Genomic DNA, 21217 nt, shown 5'->3' with positions numbered 1-21217 from the left:
ACACAGGGCTTACGATCTAAAAGATTGGGAGAGCAGGTATTATCTCCGATTTAATCAATGAGGAAACTGAAGAGCAGAAAATAAGTGAAGGATTTATTAAGTGCTTACTGTGTGGTAAGAATCATACTTCACACAAGACACAAGGTAAGTAGGGCAGACACAGTCTCTGTCTCACATGAGGCCACATTCTAAGTATGAGGGAGAATGGATATTTAATCTCTCTTATACAGATGAGGAAACTAAGGCATGGAAAAGTGAAGTGACTTGCTCTTTCCACTATACCACCTGCCTTACACCAGCTCACAGAGCAGGCCAGTAATGGAGCTGAGGCTAGAACTCAGTTTTCCTGACTCTCGATACCACATTTTTTGTTTTGTTTTGTTTTATTTTTGGGGTTTTGGGTTGTTTTTTAACCCCAGGCTTCGGTGTCCCTCTGATTGTGGTGAATTCTCAAATGTTTTTTTTTTCCCCAAATACTTTAACGCCTATGTGTTTTTCATGCACTCAAATCAAATGCTAACTTCTTTCAATTTCATATGAGGTGTTTTTTTTTTCCTAGAAAACTTTGAATTCCCCTAGCAATTTGGAAATATCATGGGGAATCATATGATATCATCTTTTCTCTTTTTAATTTTGAACCACAGATTTACAACCATCCATGGAGAATTCAAAATTTAGTTCTGAATATGTATGAAAATTTGAGTCATAAAATTCAAGAGGTTTCCAAATCAGACAATATATATTGTTCAATCACTGTTTCTCATACACACAAAAAATTCTACAGTTCCTTTACCCTGGTGACTGCCTAGAAGCAACAGTTAACAAGATTTCACACTTGCACTAGTTTTTAATAATGAAAAATTAAAATAGGTCCTTAAAGAAAGTTTAAAAACATTTTGCTGGTTTATTTTGCAACAAAAATCAATGAAGAGTGCTTTAATCCCAGTCTCTGAGTTTAAGGAGGTTCTTCTGATGAGAATGCCAACTGTTTTGAGCCTTCAATGAGAATTAAAACAGTTACTGCATGTATTATTAAACAACAAATAACTTGCTTATTCATGGATTTTAACAATTTATAAGAGGATTGCTCACATTCCCTTTTCATCATGGTCTCTGTTCTACACTCTCTGCCCCCTGCCACAGAATTTGCTCTGGGCTTCTGGAACTTCCTTAACTCTTTGAGATAAACTTCACTCTTCCTTGCGTGCTTGGTTATTCTTTGCCTCAGTAGGCTAGAATAAGTAGAAAGGAAAGTAGATGGAAGTAAAAGGTAGAAGGAAAGAGGAACCGTTTGACAGAAAAGTTGTACTACCTAAGCATTTAAGTTCCCACAAACTCCATAACAGTTATGCACATCAATCAATCAGTTGTATTTATTGATCACTTACTGCGTGCAGAGCTTTATACTAAGCACTTGGGAGACTACAATATAACAGATTTGGTAGAAATGTTCCCTAACTACAAGGAGTTTACAATCTTGAAGGTGTGGTGAGCTAAGCTTTGTTAGAGACTGTTTGTGATCCCGTAAATAACAACGAGGAAGAGACTTTGCAAAGTCACTGATGAGCTCTACCTGAGACAGGTGATTGCTGGCCTGGGGGAGGTAGAGCATGGAGGGAGGTGGGGCTTTCTCTCCCCGGTCTAGCCGATAAGGGGCCTGGACCAATCAATGACTGCCACATTGAGCCACAGCTGCAACGACTAAGGCATGCTGCAAAGGGGGCACCTGGAGGAAGTACAGAGGTAGGTAGAAGCATGCAGAGAAGTAAGAAGGAAGTAGGCTAAGAGCAGGAGAGCAGCACTTAAAAGCAGCAGAGGCAGTAGGGCTTGGAAGTAGAAAGAAGTGTTGGTAGCACAGGCTCCTTTGACCACAGAATGGCATTGGACCCTTGGTGGAGTGAGTATGAGTATTTGTGTGTGTGTCATTCTCTTGTATGCTGGTAAAACTAAGTAAGCAACTTTCCACATTAATTTTGGTGATTAGAGGTGTGGGTTGATTCCTACTATGTGTCACCAAGTTTCCCCCTGTCCAGGAAGGTCCTGGTTGGTATGAACTGAGGAGAGCTTGTTACTGGAGGGAAACAGAAATTTTATACATATCCCTGATCATGTTACCCCCAAAACAGTGGCCTGTCATCCTTTGACACTCAAAGACCTACAAGGAGAATCTTGTGCTTTTCCTCCATTTCATTCTTAATGTGGCAGTTATTTTACCCACACAACTCCTGCCCCTTGGGGAAAATCCTCAAGAATTTACTTTCAACTTTAAATGAGCTACAATTTTTTTGAAAAGAAACTCACCATGCCTTCTCTTCCACAGTAGCAAAATATTTTACACTGGTAGCATAAACCAGACTGGTACATTGGTGAAAAAACAGTATAGAACATAGGAAAAAAAAACAGTTTTGAAGAATTGTCAGAGATTAACAGTGATTTCCAGAATGGAAATAACAAGGCCTGTCCCATACTGAATCTACTTTCTGGTGGTTATTACTAAAATCCCAGAAGTCATCAGATACAGTGTTCCCCACCAAAGACGACTACCTGCAAAGATGATTGCCCCACAAATAGAATGCAGGTGAAACATCATTGCTGAGGGATGCAGGGTAGGAGAGGACCTGTGGGAACTGGATCATTTTAGAAATCCTATAATAGAAAATTGTTAGCTGAAGTTGCATATGGAAGCAATTATGACAAGAAGGCATCACCCTTCCAAAAAAACAAATTCCAAAGCCATGAACTCAACCTAGAGGACAAACAAAATCAGACCACCCCTGATGTTAAAGATGTGTTACACCTAACATTAGGTCAAGATCCAAACTGTTGGAACTCATCAAAGTTGAAATTGTTTCTACTTCTTATTTCATCTGAAATGACTATCAACTCAAACCAGCTCATCTAAAATTAATACATTCTCCCGAAGTTTCTATTAAAATGTCATCTGGTGCTGATACTTTGTAGTCTGACATAAAATATAATTATGATTGGTAACAAATGGGGTTATGCTTCCAGTTTGCACAAGAAATCTTTTCTACCGAAAATCTGATGTAGAGGAAACTCTACACTGGAGATATAGAGTGACTGTGTACACTTCTTGTTCACTAGTTTGAAATGATATCTGAAGAATATACTTCATGCATTCAGGGCCTCCAACCATAGCAGTGGTCAATCCTAGCTTGGTGAATGTTTCAAACATCATTCTGCAATAGCTAGCCTTTCAACTCCTGGAGCCACCAATCTCCTCACCATTTCCTTCCCTAAATTCTAAAGACCTCACCAACTTCTTTGCTTGTAACATAGAAGTCATCTGGCATAACCTTTCCCAAATCATTCTCCTGCGTTACATTCCTGTTTCCACATCACTCTCTTGCTTCTTAACTGTCTCCCAAAAAGAGACCTCCCAACTTCTCCTATATTCATTCCCTCTACTTGCACCTCTGTCACTATTTCCTCTCACCTAAAAATCACTCACTCCTACTCCCCTCCCTCTGCCATCGTACATCCAAACACCTGCAGTCTGGCTATCAATCCTTTAATGCTACCAAGACAGCTTTTTCCAGAGTCACCTTATAATCAGGTCCAAAGGATTATACTCCATTGTGACCATCAAGTTCTCCACTGTGGACCACTCTCTTCTCAAAACAAAATCAAGCCTTGGTTTTGGTAGTAGTACTCCTAGTTCACTGACATCTTCTCAGTTTCCTTAAGTGTCTCCTCTTTCATTCAATTGTATTTATTGAGCACTTACTGTGTGCAGAGCACTGTACTAAGTTCTTGGAATGTCCAATTTGTCAACAGATAGAGATAATCCCTGCCCAACAACTCTTTCTCTCAGTTGTCCTGACTGTCCCCCCCACCTCACAACAAGTCCCTGTTCCAGATCCTTTAATCTTTTTGTTTTACACCTTCTCTCTCTGGAAATTCATCCATTCTCACATCTTCAGCTACAAACTCTGGATGGATTATTCCCACATCCTTCTCCCTAGAGATGGAGAGACTATTTCTAAAAAATCAGAATCAGCAGGTGAAGTGGGGGAAATGCAGAAGCTTAATTAAAATCCTTCTGTTTCCAGGTAACAGTGAGATCACAATGGGACATAGAGATGGAGAGAATGCTTCAGGAAAATCAAAATCATTGTCTTTCTCCATCACCACTTCTCCAAGCCCACAGCCACCCCAGATCCTCAAGGCACAGAGCTGTGGAGGGGACTTGAAAGGAGGTAGTTGGAGGGGGGGGGGGCCTGGGAGAGATAGAAACCAGGGTCACCAAATGTTCCCCAGATCTGGCACTGCCTTAGCTGCTCTAGCTCCTCAGGGCACAGCATTGCCAAGGGAGGCAGAGACTGAGGCCAGGAGGACAGGACTCAATTCTTATCCTGGTTCCGCCTGTGTGACTTTGGGCAAATAACTCAATTTATCTGTGCCTCAGTTACTTCATCTGTAAAATGGGGATTAAGACTGTGAGCCCCCTGTGGGGCACGGACTGTGTCTAACCTGAGTAGCTTGTATCTACTCCAGCACTTAGTACATTGCCTGACATATTTTATTGCTATTCTTGTTTTATTGCCATTGTTCTTGTCTGCCCGTCTCCCCGATTAGACCGTAAGCCCGTCAAACGGCAGGGACTGTCTCCATCTGTTGCCGACTTGTTCATTCCAAGCGCTTAGTACAGTGCTCTGCACATAGTAAGCGCTCAATAAATACTATTGAATGAATGAATAAAAGTGCTTGAGAAGCAGCTTGACTCAGTGGAAAGAATACGGGCTTGGAAGTCAGAGGTCATGGGTTCTAATCCCAGCCCCGCCACTTGTCAGCTGGGTGACTTTGGGCAAGTCATTTAACTTCTCTGTGCCTGTTACCTCATCTGTAAAATGGGGAGTAAGACTGTGAGCCTCATGTGGGACAACTTGATTACCATGTATCTACCCTAGTGCTCAGCACATAGTAAGTGGTTAACAAATACCAACATTATTATTATTATTAATAAATGCCATCATCATTATTATTATTAACAAATACTATTAAAAAAGGAGGAGTAGAAGACAGGCTCACCAAATGCTCCACCGAAGCTGGGGCTGCCCACAGCCATCCTGGCTCCTCAGGGCAGAGATGTGGAAGGGGACAAAGAGGAGGCAGGATGGGAAGCTAGAATAATAATAATATTTGTGGCATTTAAGCACTTACTGTGTACCAGACACTGTATTAAGTCCTTGGGTAGATACAAGCAAGTTAGATTGGACCCAGTCCCTGTGCAACACGAGGCTACCAGTCTCAATCTCCATTTTACAGTTGAGGTACCCGAGGCACAGAGAAGTGAAGTGATTTCCTGAAGGTCACACAGAAGATAGTTGGTAGAGCTGGGACTAGAACCCATGACCTTCTGACTCCCAGGCCTGTGCTCTATCCACTACTCTGTGCTGCTTCTCTAGAAGAGAAGAGAGTAGAAGAGGTTGAAGGTAGGCTCCCAGATTGTGAGGATTTATTTTTGATTTATTTTTAAATAAAAAAATATTGTCTACCACCTTGATCAGACAGGCATTCCATTGATGGGGAAGCCCTGGCACCAGGGGACTATTTTTCATTTAGGGCAGCTTTACATTCCTGTTTACACACCATTCTCTTGCTTATTAACTATCTTTCATGACCAATCTCCAAACTTTTCCCTATATCCACCTCCTCTCCCTGCACCTCAGATGCTATTCCCTCTCACCTCTCCCTCGCAGCCATCACTCCCTGGCTTCCCCTCCCTCAACCTAAGAACGTCAATGACAATGATGGGTATAGGAACGGCAGTTTTCCCCAACCGGCTCAGAGACCCTTGGCTGTGGTGGCCCAGACTGGAGTCCCCCCCAACCCGCCCACCACCACCACGGGGCTCGGTTCCGGGTTCACCCGTATATGTTTCAATTTCAGAGGAATCCCCCGACCATCCTGGGTTTCTTTCTCTCCAGCTTCAAGGAAAGTCCCAACTCCCTCTCCCTTGCTGCTCCCTCTCTTCATCAGATCAGACACCCTAGGAATACAAACTAGGAAACATTTAAGAACATCATCTGATATACCTTCTTGAAGGATTTTGCCCGACTAGCATACCATAGTGATGGATCAGTTAATGGTGTGATTTGAGTGCTTACTCCGTACAGAGCACTGTACTAAGTGCCCAGGAGAGCCCAATATAACAGAGTTGGTAGACATGTTCCCTGCTCACGATGAGCTTACAATATAGAGGGAGGCTACAGTCTTGAGGAAGTTTACTGTCTAGAGCGATAAAATGTACTACCTTGTCAAGGAACCAATTTAACTTGTAATCCCGCATCTCCTCATGCTTCTAGACATATCCATTTTGTGTCCTGTTGGCACCTCAAGCTCAATACATCAAAAGCAGAATTCCTCATCTTTCCCTCTAAAGCAGCACGGCATAGTGGATAGAGCCCGGGCCTGGGAGTAAGAAGGTCATGAGTTCTAATCTCAGCTCTGCCACTTGTCTGCTCTGTGACCCTGGGCAAGTCACTTCACTTCTCCGGGCCTGTTACCTCATCTGTATAAGAAGCATCATGGCTCAGTGGAAAGAGCATGGGTTTAGGAGTCAGAGGTTCAAATCCCAGCTCTGCCGCTAGTCAGCTGTGTGACTTTGGGCAAGTCACTTGACTTCTCTGTGCCTCAGTTACCTCATCTGTAAAATGGGGATTAAGACTGTGAGCCCCATGGGGGACAACCTGATAACCTTATATCCTCTCCAGTGCTTAGAACAGTGCTTTGCACATAGTAAGTGCTTAACAAATGCCATTATTATTATTATTCTAATGGGGATTAAGATTCTGAGCGCCATGTGGGACAAGAACTGTGTCCATCCTGATTACCTTGTATCCACCACAGAGCTTAGAACAGTGCCTAGCACACAGTAAGGGCTTAACAAATACCATCATTATTAAAGCCATTTCCCACTCTTTTTCACTTTAGTAGATGATTCCACCATTGACCCCCTCCCAGAAACCTGAAACTTTGATGTTATCCTAGACTCTTCACTATTGTTCAACTCTTATGTCCCATGTACCGCCAAATCTACAGTGCCACGATGTCCGACACATAGTAAATGATAAATACCATTTAAATCACTCAATAAATCCTTTTTTTCTTTTTTATTCCTTTTTTCTTGCACAGCACTTCCTGCCCTTCCTCTGCACTTAAACTGGAATACCTCCGGTACAAATTCTGGAATCGCAGCCTCCAGCCTCTCCCCACTCAATTCGATACTGTGTGATGCTGCAAAGATCATCTTTCCGAAAACATCACTCAGTCCACATCTCTCCTCTCTCCAAAACCCTCCACCGTCTCCCCAGTGCTTTTCATTTGACACTCAAACTCATAAAGAGCTTCAGTGATCTCCACGCTCTAACCCGACAGCATTATGTACATATCCTTACTGTCTGCCATTTCCCCTTTCAGTAATTTATTTAAATATGCCTCCCCCTCTAGACTGTCAGCTCCTTTTGGGCAGGGATAGTATCTATCAACTCTGTTCTGCTGTATTTCCCAAGTGCCTACAACCATGTTCTGCACCTAGTAAGTCAATAAATACCATTGATTGAGTGATTGATAACCCTTCCTTATCTCTCTGCTCTCTTGTCCCATTATTCCCTAGCTCGCTGTCCTTATTCCTTCCAAGCCAAACTTATAACTGTAACTCGCTTTTGATTCTGCCTCTATCCCCTTGCTCATGCTATTCTTCCGGCTTGTGACTCCCTCCTCCCCACATCACTCAGACCACAGCTCTCCTCACATTCAAATCCCTCCTAAAATCTCACCTTCTCTGAGCGTCCCCAATTAATTTTCTAACAACCAGAGTCATATCATCCCTTCAACCAACTATGCCACTTATGGACTTATTTATACTTGCCTTCTCATGCACGTCTATTTTATTTGTTAATTTCTCACCTCTGTAGTAAATATTTACTTTAAATAATAATGTTGGTATATATTAAGCGCTTACAATGTGCAGAGCACTGTTCTAAGCGCTGGGGTAGACACAGGGGAATCAGGTTGTCCCACGTGGGGCTCAGAATCTTAATCCCCATTAGAATATTAATGGCATTTGTTTAGCACTTACTATGTGCAAAGCACTGTTCTAAGCACTGGAGAGAATACAAGCTTTTCAGGTTGTCCCCCATGGGGCTCACAGTCTTAATCCCCATTTTACAGATGAGGTAACTGAGGCACAGAGAAGTTAAATGACTTGCCCACAGTCACACAGCTGACAAGTGGCAGAGCTGGGATTCGAACACATGACCTCTGACTCCAAAGCCCGTGCTCTTTCCATTGAGCCACGCTGCTTCTCTATTTTTCTCTATTCTCTGTCTATACTTTTAGAGTATAAACTTCTTGTGGGCAGGGACTATATCACTTTATTCTGTTCTTTCCTAGTATATTGAACTACAACAAATGGTCCCTCACTAAAAATGCTTCTAACTCCTCCAGTTACTTACTAACATTCCTCTCAGTTCCATAAAGGAAATCATCATGCTAATCACAGATACATTCAAATTCCAAAGGATAGAAAAGTTTAATTAAAAAGGACAATTTATCAATAGCTTATTTCACAAGACCTTTTTACTGTATTCCACCTCCTTCATGGGTGATCAAATGGACAGACTATAACATGGTGAGATTGTGTTCTCAGTGGGTGGAGAGTCTATCAGACTGGAAATGTGTCCATGCTTTTGAATCCCTGACCAATGGACTTTACTGCTAAAATGATCCTGGCTCTGCCCCTTGTCAGCTGTGTGACTGTGTGCAAGTCACTTAACTTCTCTGTGCCTCAGTTGCCTCATCTGTAAAATGGGGATTAAGACTGTGAGCCTCGCATGGGACAGCCTGGTTACCCTGTACCTACCCCAGCGCTTAGAATGGTGCCCTGCACATAGTAAGCGCTTAACAAATACCAACATTATTATTATTAAACAGCCAGCCCAACCAAAGTCAAACTTCCCTAGACCAAGGCTAAACATTACAACAGCAGATGAAGTAGCTAGAAGGCCCAGCAGTTGGGATAGTGACATAAAAGATGCAAACAAAATGTTAGATTTAGTTTAGAATGGAAATGAGAGGAGGATTAGACTATCTTATTATCCATTAGTTGCACACTGCTTTAGGCAACAAGGGCATCATGTGCTCTTTTTTATTGTTGTTCACTTAAATTCAGCTCAGTTTATTTCAGTGGTTCAGTTAATTGTCACTAAAAAAAACAAACCAACCCATTAAAAAATTAGATCATTTTTCTTGGGTCCCTCAGTACATCTACAATATCAGCTGCCAATTTGCTATTTTTACTTGTTTACAGTGATAATCAAGGGAGGGTAGAAATGGTCAGATTTCCAGTAGAGTATCATCTCATTTCTTCTATAATCTTTTCATTCCATTTGAAATTGTACTGACTCTGGATGGAACAGCTGAACATTTTTTAATGACATTTGTTAAGTACTTACTATGTGCCAGACACTGTACTAAGCACTGAAGCAGAAACTAGCTAATCAGGTTGGAAACGGTCCATGTCACATATGAGTTTACAGATGAGGTAACTGTAAAATCCCCATTTTACAGATGAGGTAACTGAAGCACAGAGAAATGACTTTAAGAAGAAATAAAGCTAACACCACTTGACTTGCTTATGTATACAAATAAATATTAAAAGGGTTAACTCAAAGTTGTCAGCTTTCCTCAGCTATGACAACCACATTTTTGCCTTCAGTTTTGGCTACCAATGATTTTCCTGTTTAACTTTCTGTCTCACTAGCCAAATGAGTTAAAACATTTGGATTGCCTCTCATTTAAGGAACTCTTGAACTGAAACTAGGGATACGGTTGACATTCTGATGAGTTCCAAAAATGGATTTGGACTTATTGTATGATGTTTAAAAATGCATATAAGTGTAGCTAATAGGCTTAAGCATTTTATAAAAGAGGCTTATGAGACTTCTTTATGGTCCTCCTTGTAGTGTGGAGTCTAGAGGACTAATTTTTCCCCAGTAATTTTTTGTGACAAGGTTGAAATCATAACAGTAGCATATGCATAATGCCTTATGCAAAGAATACATAGCGGAAAAGATGAAAGGAAATTTAAAAAGTGTAAAAATATAAAAATCCAGTAAGGGTTTCTTTTGAAATTGGGTTATTGTATTAATGCTAATTAGAAAATTGTGAGGACAAGAAATATTTTAACTCTGGAGCAGGACTGTTTAGGACTAGGAGGAAAAGATTTTGCTGCAGTTTGGAAAGTGCTCAGAGAATGCAAAACATCACAGCAGGGGAATGAACACCCAATTTAGGAGAAGGCAATTTAATGAAGGGGCTTTTTTTTCCTCTTAAACTACATGCCCTCAGGCCTCTCCAAGTAGTTATTTGGAACCTCCCCATCTCCAATTTCTGAGGCCAAAATTAAAATTATGATATACTGAACAAGAACTGTGTTCATCTGTAAGATTCTGAGGCCGGTACATTCAAATTCATTATTGGTGTAACATCGAATGCAGCCTAGGGGATGAAACACAGGATTTGGAAAACAATGTCGTTTCATTTAGGTATTGTCAGCGATTCTTAACTAGTGACACTGGGTGTGTCCAAACTCAGATGTTTGAAAGAGAGTGCTGCATCAAATTCCGAACTGCTTTAAAGGCCCAAAAAAGTTGTCGTTAGTGCCCAACATACTATTCGATTGTGAGACCTAGATTTATCTCAGAAGACATCGAGCTCCTGCATTGTTTCATTTGACTCTTGTACAAATCAGTCAATCATTTATTTAGTCAATCATGTTTATTGAGAGCTTACTATGTGCAAGAGTACAATATAAAGAGAAATGGACCCATTCCCTGCCCGAAATGAGCTTAAGGTCTAGAGCAGAAGATAGTCATTAATATGAATAAATATGTAAAGTACAAATGTGTACATAAGTGCTGTGGGGCTGGGATTGGGGATGAAGGGGGACATCATTAGCTTGTATCTACCCCAGTGCATAGTACAGAGTCTGTCATATAGTGCTTAACTAATACCATTAATAATAATAAAAAAAAGTGTGGCAGGGCAATGGGGCTTGTGATGGGGAAGGACACTGATTTTGATTTTTCAGAAACATTTTCTCTCTCGGTCTCTGGATCCCACTATGATTCCACTGCATGAGAAGATTAGCAAATCTTTCAATCAATCAAATTAAGTCTTTGGGAGCCAATCAGAGGATGCAGTTCATGAGTGTCATAAATCAACCCCTTCAACTGGGTGGAAGACAATCTTAAAAGAGTGCCCAGGGAGAGCTGTAATCCAATCAAATGTAACTTAGGCAATATGTACCTATAGTGCGTACCCAGATATACCGAGCACAAAACCAATATTACGTATTATCCATTTAAAGATCATCACCACTGAAGAACAAAAACATAAATTTGTATTTCTCTTGAGAAGACCACTTACCTAGGAATTCACTCATCCACAAGGACACTTATGCTGCTGCCCAGAGAGATCTAACAAGAAAAGACTTTTGTTTCCATGACTATCACCCTTTCACAAGAAGTTGTTTGTTCCAGAGTGATTATTGTCGTTACTAATGAGTATAGTCAGTAAACCAGCCGTGTTCAGTTCTGTGAAACACATTTCAAAGACCTCTGGGTGTACTTTGAGTTGGGCCTGGGAGCTGTTCAGATTAATATCCCATCGATTTCTGGATACATTCATGCAAAGTTGGGACCCATGAATTTCTGTTCCTAAAGGTGGGGCAGCATACATTGTTTCGCATGTTTTGGGGGTATCATATACCACAAGAAATACTTCTCAAAAGTGTAAATGAAAGGTAGATTTTGTTAAAAATCTTTTTATCTTTATCAATTCAGACCAGTTTCTTTCCCTATAAAAATAATGAATTAAATGATTCTTTTTTAAGAAAGGCTGAATATAATTTTAGGCCAACAAAGTGAAAATCTACAAGTGCAGAAGGAGTTGTCAATTAAGAACAGAGTTTTTCTTCCTCTCTGGGTCTTAGGTAACAATAAGATGAACTCTTTGATGTTCAACCCAGCCCTTATGCACATATTCTTATGCTCTATTATTTTCCCAATCTGAAATTTACTTTATGGTTGGTCTGTCTCTATCTGAAGAGTGTAAGTTATTTATGGGCAGTGATACCAACTATTATATTGTACTATCCCAAGCATTTAGTACAGTATGCTGCACAAAGTAAGCGCTAAATAAATACTATTGAGTGAATGATTCTGTACCTAATTTACACATTTTAAGAACAAACACGGACTCTCTCAGTGCTTAGTGCAGGGCCTACCACTCAGAAGACACTTAATAAATTCCATTTTGATTGATGGAAAAGTTGTTCAGGTTTGCTGGCAGGGAGATAATTTCACATCCTGCTTAATTTGTCCCCAGAAAGAGCCTTTTCGCAGTCCACCCCGGGTGCAAATTCTTCTTTATTCTTACTTCTCAATCCCTAGTAACTTACCTCACGAAAGAGTACAAGAGCATTAATGAGGGGAACTTTTGCAAAGCGCTTGGAGTTATTAATTGAGACACACTCAGGTGCTGTAAAACTTTCTGTGTCCCACTACAGGTAATTGAACCTGAGACTGATTTGCTCCCTCAGGTATTAGGAAACAGCTAGGTATTTTTGAAAAATAGTGCTGCTTTGGCAACATTTTGACAAGAATTCTCTAGGCCCCCAATTCTTACTGCCTGCTTGGGCCCATAACCAAACTGCTGTTCAATTACATAATGACAATTTTAATTACTATTTTGTTTCAGTTAAAATGCATATTAGCTCTCCAAAAACAAATTTCTAGTAAGCAGGAAAGCTGGGCACTTAGAATGGAATTACCTGTAACCTGTCAGATGCCCTCTGAATTGGATGGCATCCCATTTTTCCCCCCACATAATTTGGCAGATCTGAACTCATCTTCTGTTCATCATTACTAAAAAGATATCCAAGTAAGAGTAGTTCCATAAAACTGTAAATTGCTGCTAAGTTCAATCTCATAGTAATCAAGTTTCAGGAAAAAAAAAGGCTGCTATAATTGACTCTCTCCCTGAATTGCAGAGGAAAAGGCAGATGTGGAAATTATGAGTAATGTAATTGATGATTTTAAAGCTTTTAAATACCAAAGCTCTCAACAATCAAGATCTATTTGAGTTTAGAATCTAATAAGTAGTAAATACAATAGGTTTCAATAAGACATTTTATCAAGTACTCTACAGTGCTTTTCTCCTCCTCTGCTTTTATGAGCAACATTATCATCTAATCAGCAGACAAGTTGAAGAATTTTATTGACACATAATCGTTTTTAGTTCATCATATTTCTCCATATAGAGGTTTTTATAAATTTGCTCATAAAGCCCACATTTTCAAAAGATTTTGTCCCTATTGTTTTTAACAGCAAAGGAAACTGCCTCTTTTGTTAAGGCAGGCTGTTTATTGACAACTAATTTATTGTGTATTATTGCAGGAAGCTGTACAACCTGCCTATGGGTGTTTTTTTTTTAAAAAAAATCATATCTGAGGGATTTTCTTGGTCCTTTCTTTCTCAGACCTTTTTAGCAACAATGACAGTTCCAAGATTCATCCTGGAAATTACTACTCACTAGTGCCAATGAAATTGCAGCATGCCACGAGGAGTTAATTCATATGCCACATTGCATACACCTTAATACTTTTTCCTTTAATATGCAAATCATTCATAATATCAGGGCGATCTTAAATTCAGTGTGAACAGCAATAATGTCTGCTTAATGATGTATTCATCAGTGCAGTAGGTATCTTAATAACATTACTATGGTATATTGTTTTGGAAAACGGACTTGACAACAAAGAAATCTGCATTATCTGTGCCACAATGGCTTCAGATATTTTCTTCGTAAAAATTGTTTTCTCTTTGTTAAGAATAAATTATCGTTGGTAATCTCTCTGCTGCCATTATTTAGTTTGTTGAAATAATGTAACCACCTGCCCTGCTCCTTAGATTTCAGATTATTTATAAAGAATGCTTCACTCTGCCTATTTTCTTCCACATTTTTCTTCAATCCTTCTACCCACACCACCCATTTTTAATGAAGGTGGGGAAAAAAAAAACCTTTCATGAATAAATGGTGTCTTTGGTGGTCAGAAAGGAAGGAATTTTTCTGGAAACCTTAGAAACTTTTACCTGATATTCCAGGTAGATTTATTCATTTGTGACAATGCTAAATTAATTTTCATTCAGAGACAGAGATGGAGACAGAAAATAAGGAAACTCTCTTTTAAAAAGGCATACATTTGAATCCCAAATCTTCCTTCCAAAAAATCATCTGGGTGTCTGCTTGTGGAACACATCATTTTTTTTCCTACAAACCACAACTCTTTATGAACCCCCTATCACTAAAATATATCTATATATAGATGTATATATATATTTTCTTTGATTTAAGAAATGAGCCTGAGTTTATTTTAAGCTTATGAATAAAGGCACAGTAAATGCTGAAGCTAATCTAGTCTCTATCTCAAATGGTGCTTCATAATCAAACCTGTTCTAGGTAGAATGTGCACTAAGTAGATGATAACTAAAGCACATTGATTATAAATAACGCTCAAATCAGATGTACATTTACGAAGGAAAATGTCAGGGAAGGTAGAAGAACTACTTGAATTTACTGTTACTGTATTTCCCAGGGATGAGAATTAAAGCTAACTACAGAATCTTTTGGATGCAGAGATGGCTTTGCCATGGATGAGGGATTACTGATTGGCTTTTTAACTTCAGCTTTTCCAAATAGTTTTTCAGTTATTTAATTTACTCTACATGGAGTCTATTGATTATTCAAGTTGGCAGTCAATTTTATAGGCCCCCTCGCTGTTTCTTTGCTTAATGTAGTCAATGATTGTAATTGCTTGATCAGTGCGGCCCATGAAATAGGTTTTGTGTCTTTTTTACAATGCATTGATGGCTTTATCTGATGCAGCCTTGGCAGGGTCTAAGTTTTACAACACTATCCTGAACTCCCAGAGGCCTCTAGATTAATGGCTATGGCTTTTCGTTGGAGCTGCTGATACTGCTCTCCAGAATGTATTCACACATCTGGCATGTCACACTTGGCAGTGATGCCAGCTTTTTGTTGTGCAGTTACAGAATATCTCACCAGTGCCTAGTTAACTGTTTTCACTAAGGGAATGAGATGAAAAGTCATCCATAGAGCTGTTGGCATCCACTCTATGGCACTGTAGTCACACATTTTTAATTTTTCCAGGATGCTTTTTTTAGAGAGCCAAATGATGTATGGAAACAACAAAATACGTGAAATGTTTATATTATGAATGCTGTTTGGATTCTGCAAAACATCCCCTGGGTATTTGGATTTCCTGAAAGCCTACAATTAACCCCCTCCTCTCCACCACAACATTCTGTTTAATGGCATCATGAGAACACTAAATACTTCCTAGCCATTTTTCCCCCCCACCCGCCCACAGCATTTTTACATTTTCAGGAAATGGGAATAGCAGAACAGTAAATGAACAAAGAAAAAAAAAACCCCACACCCCATCTCACAGTGATTAAGGTCTTTTGTCTTCCATTGAATCTTGTTAAATTACTTAGACATCACTTCAAAGTGCCTGACTGTCAGCGGTTTATATTTGGTTCAATTTGAATTATATTATTAGGAATGTGAAATGTAAGTCCTAATAAGCAGACCAAGAAAATATAATGAAATATGCAACACAGGTGCATAAATCCATGGACAATATAATTACATCGCACACATACACCACTTAAAATGCCTAAGGAGACATCCTGCCAAAAAATATAAAAGGTGATAGATTTTGGGTCAGCTGTGGCATAATCTGATTACTGTGGCGAAGATTAATGTAGAAGCGGGACATGTAGCACCTTTCTGGTAATTCTTTTTCTCTTCACCTAGTATACTAAGTATTCCTAATGCAAATGTTTTGTTTAGAAGACATCTGAAATACAATATTTAAAAGTACTAGTCAATCCATAATGCCAAAATCTCCATTAGGTTGAATCATACCTATGAATGTTCAATATCAATATCTGTAGACCTGTGTGTTAAGAATAAATAATCTTAATCAAATCTGCCACTATGAGAAATATTGAAAGTAACCACAGCTCATTCGTTTAATATTTTTATCATTGAATTTATGTCATTGCTCCAGTCTTTTCACTGTTCTGCCAGTGAAGTTATATAGCCTTTTTTAAATATTCTAGGATATGAGGCCTATTTTTATGGCTTTCTTCATTTTTTTATACCTCACTGCTGATTTTCTCAAATGTTACCTACATTTTTTAACCTTTACACACAGTCCAGAAAGGCAGAATAGTGTAATGGACAGAGAATGAGCATGAGGAGACCTGGGTTCTAATCTCAGCTCCGCTACTGGCCCACTTTGTGACCTTGGACAAGTCACTTAACCTCTTGGTGCCTCAATTTTCTCATCCCTAAAATGAGGATAAAAATATTTGTCTCTCTATTTTATGGAGATGTTGTGATGATAAAATGAGATCAGATCAAAATAATTTAGTAAAAAAAAAAAAAGGCACCGTACAAATTCAAATTAATGGGATGAATGAAGATTTACAGAACTATTCAGGCAGAATTGAGTTTGAAATAAGAACCAATGTCTTCTCCTTGTGGGGAGTGTGGAAAAACTCATTCCATTACCCCAGCCTAGTGTACATTTTAAAATGACTAAATGTCTGGGTTTTTTTCTTTTTATCCACCAGTGAACACAGGGAGAAGAAAACATTTTGTTTTCCTGAGCCCTACAGCCAAAGGTGACATAATGGCTGCCCCCAGACCTCAAAGGAACTAGGGAACACATTAATATGACATCCGATGAAAATCCTGATATCCAACTGATATTCCGCGGCTTAGTGAATAGAGCGTGGGCCTGGAAGTCAGAAGGACCTGAGTTCTCCCTGTAACAGGTCTGTTTTGTGACCTTGGCAAGTCACTTCCTTCTCTGTGCCTCAGTTACCTCATCTGTAAAATGGATGTTAATAATAATAATGATAGTATTGGTTAAGCGTTTACTATGTGTCAAGAACTGTTCTAAGCACTGGGGTAGATACAACCTAATCAGTTTGGACATGGTCCCTGTCCCACGTGGGGCTCACAATCTTAATTCCCATTTTAAAGATGAGGTAACTGAGGCCCAGAGAAGTTAAGTGACTTGCCCAAGGTCACACAGCAGACGAGTGGTGGAGTTGGGATAGGACCCGCGTCCTTCTGACTCCCAGTCCTGCGCTAAATCCATTAGGCCACGGGTTCCATGTGAGACAGGGACTGTGTCCAACCTGATTAACTTAGAACAGTGCTTGGCACATAGCACTTAACCAGTACCATAATTATTATCACTATTATTATTAGCTGGAAAGTTGGAAATAAAGGACTGGGCACACACCTGAAGCAGAAAAATCCCTTTGCTGCTTGTGCCAGTAAAGCGACTTAGCTTTCTTCACGATCCCATGGTTCTTGGAGAACTGAGGAGCAGGAATAACAAGTGACCACCTGCTGTCAAGCTTGTGGGTCGGCCCACACTTAGCCCCCTGAGAAGCCAGAACTCAGCGTTGTGAGGCTTGGAGGGTTTTTCTATAGCAAATAAAAATCTTTTCCCTGAAATTTCTTCTTGCCAACTGCAATGACAAACAGCAATGGAAGAGAAAAATTCTGTGTGAGTGGCATCTGTTCCAATCAATCAGAAATGTATCAAAATATGTGGCTTATTAATGGATCATAAATCAAACCCTTCAACTGGATGGAGGGAGATCAGCTAGGGTTCCCAGCCATCTCAGAAATCCAGTCAAAGGTATCCTAGGTAATTTGTATCCATATTGTTCACTCATTAAATCATACTTGTTGAATGCTTACTATGTGCAAAGCACTGTACTAAGCACTTGGGAGAGTACGATATAACGGCAAACAGATATATTCCCTGGCCACAGTAAGCTCACAGTCCAGAGGATAATAATAATAATGATGGTATTTAATTGCTTACTATGTGCCAAGCACTGTTCTAAACCCTGGGGTGGGTACAGTGTAATCAGGTTGTCCCACGTGGAGCTCACAGACTTAATCCCCGTTTTACAGATGAGGGAACTGAGGTACAGAGAATTGAAGTGACTTGCCCAAAGTCACACAGCTGACAAATGGCTGAGCTGGGATTAGAACCCATGGCCCTCTGACTCCCAAGTCCAGGCTCTTTCCACTGAACCATGCTGTGATGTATCCCTTCACACCATTCCTGCATCTCTGCCCTGCTCTAGTCCTTGTATTCCTTGTCTCTGCTTCTCTTTCCTGTCCAGTCCTCTTTCTCCAATGTCCCTCCCCAAATATATTAATAGTTGCAAATATATGATCAAACCATCCTCCCCAAGATGACTGGTAAATGACTATGTGATCTGTGTTTATAGATACTGTGGTGCTTCCAGCTCCACTCTAATAGTCCCACTATTAGAGGAGGTGCATGGTCTAATGGAAAGATCATGGGCCTGAGAGTCAGAAGACTTGGATTTTAAACCCAGTTCCACCATGTGTCTGCTGTGCAAACTTGGGCAAATCATTTACCTTCTCTGTGCATCAGTTTCCTCATCTTTAAAATAAGTATTTAGTGCTTTTCTCCCTCCTATTTAGACTCTTAGTCCTTTGAGGGACAGGTGCTCTGCCAGCCCTAATTAACGTGTACCTCCCAGCGCTCAGAACAGTGTTTGACAGAGAGTAAGGATTTAACAAATACCATTAAAATAAATAGAAGCTCCCAACACAGTGAAATGGCTTCTCGGGAAATATTCCTTAGCTCCCCTGTGGCAATATAGAAGCCATAAAGATGGTGGAGTAGGTTCACGGTTGTCCAAAAGGTAGAAACCTTGTGAGGGCAGAGGCTATGTTGTTTCATGCCATCGACACTTTGCTACGTTTGCAGACCAAAACTCACTCTGAGGAGTCAGCAATTCTATCTGTTTGAATCATAACTTTTGAGCGAGAGAATTTGGTTGATGGCAGAGAAGTTGGAAGAATTTGGTAATTCAATAGGATAGTTTCAGGGCAGAGGAAAAAAGAAATGGATGTATCCTCACATACACTTTCACACTAGTTACCATAGGAAACATTTAACTGGCTTGAATTTATCTTTTATCTCTATATTTGAGCTCCTGTTGAGTGATCACAGGTCTTCAACAATCTATTTTAGACATTTTAAACAGTATCCAGGAAAATATATTTCATTTTGCAGATAAACCTTTGAATTAGCAGGCCGAGTACCCTTTTTTTGCATATTTGAATGTGTCTTGTATTTTGTTTAGGATGAATTTGAATTTACAGTATCATTCTCCAATAATTTGTCTTCAGACACACTACCTCCTGGAATTGAACCAATGGACACTATTTTAGCAATCAAAAGGGAGACAGATGGACTGCAAACATTCATCCCAGATAGGAACAAGAAAAATTCCAAGGTAAATTTCAATTTTATCCTGTGCTATATTAATATTTGATACCATGCATGGTTTTAGGATGAAGAGAATTGACCAACTTGAGCCTTTAAATTGTCACCTGGATTTCTGTGTGTTATGGTAGTGCCATTAAATTACTGAAAAAGACAATTTCTAAGGCTTACTTCCACCTTGGCCTTGCATGTGTTTTAATCTTAAATATGTTTAGTCTGTATTTTACTTATTTCAGTTTTACTCAAGTTTCGGTTTACCTTTGTGTGTTTGGGTTTGTTGTTCAGGAGAAGACAAAAGGGTACCCAGCTAATCCTTGAGATCCCTATGTTGTCAGTCTGATTTTTTTCCTCACATGATCATTCTCTCAAGCACTTTTTCGCCCGAGCATCTCACCTGAAATTTTCTTTTGTCCTCTCATTCTTATTCACTGATCTTAGTAAGCTTTTTAAGGTCAGCTTGTGAATATTGAATTTATCGTATGACAATTTAAATGTCCTGTCCCAGAATGAAAGTTGCGATTTGTGAGTTTTTCTCCCCCTCCAGACTCTAGACTGTGAGGGCAGGGAACGTGTCTATTACATTGTACTCTCCCAAGCGCTTAATACAGTGCTCTGCACACAGTAAGCGTTCCATAAATATGACTGATTGGGTTTCTGGGAAAACCTGCTTATGCGTTCAGATGCTTTGAGCTAAGTTGGTTAGGTATCTTTAATTAGGTAATCAGCTCACTTATATGAAGAACTCACCTGAACCCTTGCCATTCATTGTCATATTTGTTGAGCACTTACTGTGCGCAAAGCACTGTACTGAGCACTTGGGAGAGCCCAATATAACAATAAACAGTCACATTTCTTGCCCACAATGAGCTTACAGTCTAGAGACCCATTGCTTGACTAATAGAGGTCCCACAGTAGATTGTAATGTGAAATTTTCAGTCATTTTAAACGTTCTCATCCCTTCCTGGATCTGGCAAATCATGGTAATGGAAATGCCAAAATACCATGAGAACAGCTGTCCCAGCAGGATATTTGGCTTGGCCAGAAGCAGAAAAGGGAGGAAATCAAACAAGAAAGCATACTTTTTTTTTTTCCTTCACATTGGAGCTATCTGGATTATTTAGATAAGCTTGAAATCAGCTTCCAAATTTCTGGATGCTCCTCCAAGCTTTCTCTGAGGTGGGGGGTGGGGAGGAGGGTTTGGGTTGGGGTGGGATTGGAGAACGCTCAAGACAAAATTGAATTGGCAGCTAGGCTTATAGCCATTCAGTTTCCAAAATGATGGAGATGAAGCTGGAGCCCTCCCATCCTTAATGCTTTCTCTAGGAGGCGTCTCTTAGGAATACTTGTCCAAAATGTTACTTTTCTTATTGTAAATATTATACTTCGAGTCGTTGAGTTTTAGTGCACCACAGAGCACAAAAATAATCTTTACTCTTGAAATATTTATACATAAGAGGCATTACTGAAATAAGAATGCATGATTACTTGGATTGAGTTGCATGGTGGTGACATAATTACTTTATTTTTAGGTTTTAGTGCTTAATGGAAACAAGACATAGAAGAGGTGGTGGGTGAGGGGAAGAAACCAAGTTTCTGAGACAGTCTCTGTTCACTTTTCAAGCTACTGTTACCACTTTCTTTTTCACATCATTTACCTGTGGGTTAGGGTGAGTTTCAGCCCCAGGACACTTGGAAGTTGTGCTAATTAAGGTAACGGCCCCTCTCTCCATGAATTCTTCTTTGAAT

At 39.8% G+C, this 21217-nt stretch overlaps 1 long non-coding RNA gene across 1 annotated transcript in view; it reads left to right on the top strand.

Annotated features, from left to right (window-relative positions):
* The first annotated feature begins 1675 nt into the window (after positions 1–1675).
* The window catches only part of LOC103170925, a 122121-nt gene continuing 102579 nt past the window's right edge, over positions 1676–21217 (top strand). The window contains exons 1-2 of the long non-coding RNA XR_486488.4: positions 1676–1743; positions 19375–19481. This is a non-coding gene — a long non-coding RNA (uncharacterized LOC103170925). The remainder of the gene's footprint in view (positions 1744–19374; positions 19482–21217) is intronic.

The sequence above is a fragment of the Ornithorhynchus anatinus genome, chromosome 4, assembly GCF_004115215.2.
Source record: "Ornithorhynchus anatinus isolate Pmale09 chromosome 4, mOrnAna1.pri.v4, whole genome shotgun sequence".
Taxonomy (NCBI): Eukaryota; Metazoa; Chordata; class Mammalia; order Monotremata; family Ornithorhynchidae; genus Ornithorhynchus; species Ornithorhynchus anatinus.
Note: the sequence above shows the minus strand (reverse complement) of the source record. Positions and strands in the feature narration are given on the sequence as shown.